Raw genomic sequence first — 3,964 nt, forward strand, 5'->3', positions numbered from 1 at the left:
ACTTCGACATGGGACTGCAGGGCCAGCAGTTGAACCACCAACCTTCCGATTGGCAACTTTAACCGACTGTCATATTCATAGGTGATTGTGTATTTATGTAATTAATATTGTTTTAAGGCAATTAGAGTTGGTGAGTTGGTTTATGTCAAAAGGGTTGTGCTGGGACTTCTACTAACCCTACAATGTAAGGGTTAAAAATCCTTGGGTTTGCTGCAATGCCTGATGAGGTGAGGGCTAAAAAAGTAAAAAATTGCCCCCCGCCTATCCCTGCAGATGAGTGCACTGTGGAAAAAAGGCCAGAGCACTGCCCAGAGCTGCAAGGTTGATCATAAACTATAACGCAGTAATTTAGCCACAATGTATTTCTTTCTCTCAGAGAGTGGTGGCATATTTCATTCATGAGCTAAGATCTATCTTAATTTCCTTCTTGCTGTTGGCGTTCTATTGTGTCCCTTATTGATTTTACCGCTTTATTAAAATCCTTAAATATTTTGTTGTGAAGTGGTGGTGCATTGACTGTTTAGCACCAGTGTTTGTTTACTTTGCCATTATTTTGGTCGGTGATAGAAATAGGGGAAGTGATTGTGAGCGGTAATATGTTTACTTGTCTATGTCTATGTCTATGTTTACTTGACTTGATTTATTAAATTGTCAGTTATTCAAGCTCAGGAGTGTCACTTTATATTCTGGCTTGTTTTCTGTTTTTCACCATTGTAAAGTATATTCACTGATAAAGCTAACGTCAAAGAAGACGGTGAAAAAAAAAATCTATACATTGTGTTTATTACATACTTGCAGTACACTGTTTGACACCCACACAACAGTGCTGACAAAATCACACAACAGAAAACTGATCTTACCGAAGGTTTGATGAGCTGAATTAAAGCTCCCTCTCATTGTTGTTGATGAAAAATGGGCAGAAAATGGAAGAATGGTAAATTAGTCCAAACTCGATTTGTGTGCTTTTAGTCCATCAGCATAGTTTTATATTTTAGAGAAAAATCTTTTCTTACAACCATTATATAATGTTTCTGCCTTGAGCATATATGAATATTTAAATGCGTTTCCTAACATATATGTTGCACTGTACTGTGTGTGCTTTAAGGCTGTACAGCGGCTTCTTTTTAAACTTAAACACAGGAGGCAGAGCTAGGCAATCTAAGTCGATGAGAATTTCACAACCTGGTTTTTGAGCAGATTTCTGAAGCATTTGCGTCGGAAAGCTTGAACCAGTGCAGTTGAAAGTACACAGAGAATGACTGAGAATGATTTTATTTCATATCATTTTTTTCTCTCTGCTGCCAAGGAATGGCACACGTCTGTAGTCTGTCCCTGCTGCTTGCTTGGAAAGGAATATCTAAGCTCCTCTGACAGAAGCTGGCATTATCACCCCTATGTCCTGCCCAACACTGGAACTCGGCCCATGCACAAACACGGACTTACAGGACCTAGCACAAGACAGACAGCAGCGCATTGATTCTGAAGGAGCAAAATGGCCACGCTTATTTTGGCTGGAGCGGAAGATGACGTTATTATTATGGTCCCCATCCATACAGCTTCTCAAAAAATTGATTTCTCCTGAGCACCCCTTGCCAGAGGCATAAAAAGGAAGGGGAACTGACAGGCTTAATCTATGGGCCTCTCGTCAATGACGATACGCCCTCCACTCCCTTCCACACTATGTCCGTCCATGATACATCAATTAGTATCAACTCTCCCCATCCATCTGAGGGTTCAGAGTCCCTTGGGCTCACCAACATGACTGCAAGTACAAGTGCAATTCAACAGCAAAATGGGCTTTTTTCTACTCTTCACCAACTATTTTTTTTGTTGCTGTTGGTTGTTGTTGTGCTACTTTTAATTTAATCCTGTTTTTAATCCTAATTTCCCCAAAGCACTGGCCTGGGACTCCCATCGTGGTTGAGTTAAGGAGGAAAGAGTACAGTGGGTACAGCTCAGCTTTGTGTCATTCAATCAGCGTTAATACCACTCAATAATTCTTTTTCTCGCCGTCACTTCTCTGTGAATCAGTAAGTTGAAATAAAAGTGGAAGTATTTGTGTTTGTGCCTCTTCTGGACACTCTCCTCTTTCATCCACTCAAGTGTTACAACAGAATAAAAGATAAAAAATTTTAATGGCTGCTGATGACGCACTTGTTGGACACAAATGTGTTCTTTTTTTTTTAGCACCGCACAGAGCTGCTTTTGATTTTCACAGATTTGATTTGATGTGTTCTGGTAGGAATGTCAAAGGTTCTCTTGAATAGCCTCCCTCAGGTTTAATTGAATTACTGCTCTCATCTTGCTTTGCTTGACACATGCAGAAAATGGATGCAGATGGTCTTGTATTAAAATGGATGGGGACCTTGATGCATACAGATGCAAATGAATGAAGGGATTGTTAGACGCAGGCGTTTGTAGTCGCATGGTTGGTGAAGCTCCTGATCATCAAGAGCTGCATTGATTTAATATGCAGTTTGTTTAAACAATTAATAATTAGTAACCCAATGACCCATTTGCTTCTGAAATGAAAGACGTTTAAGAGAAGCTTGTTGTATTTGTGCATAATTGGTTTTAGCTATTTATGCTGTTTGATGGCAATTAAAAGACTTGGTGTACAGTCCTCTCATGTTTAGAGTCAAATGTACTCTCGCTGTTACTCTTTAAATGTCTTTATGATAAACAGCAATTTAAACTCTAAATGGCTATTTGTCAAAGTACTCCCTTCAAAGTAGAACTGTTTTTAGAATACTTTATCGTATGTCATTTAAAATGATACTTTTTCCAATGTAAGAGAAAAATAGACTAAAAATGTTCTCATTTCTGTAAAATAAATGTAGACATGCATTCCTGTACCAAACCGTTCATTGAGGCTACAAACGATAACACAGACAACCATTATTGCAATTAATGAGACAATCATACATTCAGAAAAAAAACATTTGGTTCACTTATTGATTTTCTCTTTTCTGCCTATAGGGGCTCCATGTTAAAGAGAGGACATGTTTTACAGATTGTTTGGAGCCTCACATTATTCTTGATATTTGCCATTCACAGTTGTATTTCTCCCAAATCAACAAAGTGCTCCGTATAACACGTTAAAATTCCCTTGAAAATTATTTACCTCTGAACAGCATTCTTTCAGTCATATCCGAATTGGGATATTGAACATTTTGCAGAAGTTATAAATGCTTTAGGCAACCTCTGCCAGTAAAACACATTCTTTGAGACAGGGTGTTTTGGACCAAGTCGGCTATATTGATTACAGATTTTGGAGCTGCATATTTTTAATGTTTGACTGTTTAAACCACCATATTTCTTCTCCATTTCCATAGCATGAAGCACAATAGGTGTAATCACGAGCACAATACCATGCCAGAGATTTCATTTTGGTCTAATTATCCTGCTGTGCAAAATCAGTTGTCTTTGTTTGGAGGCCTGGGTCTCTTAAAAAATAAAAATAAAAATAGAAAAACAGCCACACAAACCGAAGGCTTTGAATAGACAATAGACAGGATCTGTGAACACAGAAGTTTCTGTTCACCTGGCATACGGTCAATTAGCTTTGTGTTGCTGTGTTTATTTAATGTCAGCTCTGATTAATAGGCCCAACACGGTGTATAGAACACCTGAAAATGCAGTATGGTGCCTGGGTGGGACAATGCTGCCAACCGATACCATCTCCACAACATGGTGCTTATCTTGTGCCCCCCCCCCGTACAGCTGTTTTCTCTGCAAGACAAATGATTGCGGCTGTGTGCCTCTTTTACCCCCTCAGAGTGAAGCAGTGAACAGAGACATCATGGTCACTACCTCTTGTCTTGCTTTTGGATTGGTGCATGCTGGGCGGCATTTTAAAGTTGGTGACATATGTCAGTTTTAAGTAAATGTGTTTGTTGATTTTTCAATTCATAACCTAGGGATCCAGGAAGAGGATAACATATTGTTGGGTGTGGGGGGTGTG

This window comes from Etheostoma spectabile, chromosome 10 (assembly GCF_008692095.1).
Source record: "Etheostoma spectabile isolate EspeVRDwgs_2016 chromosome 10, UIUC_Espe_1.0, whole genome shotgun sequence".
NCBI lineage: Eukaryota > Metazoa > Chordata > Actinopteri > Perciformes > Percidae > Etheostoma > Etheostoma spectabile.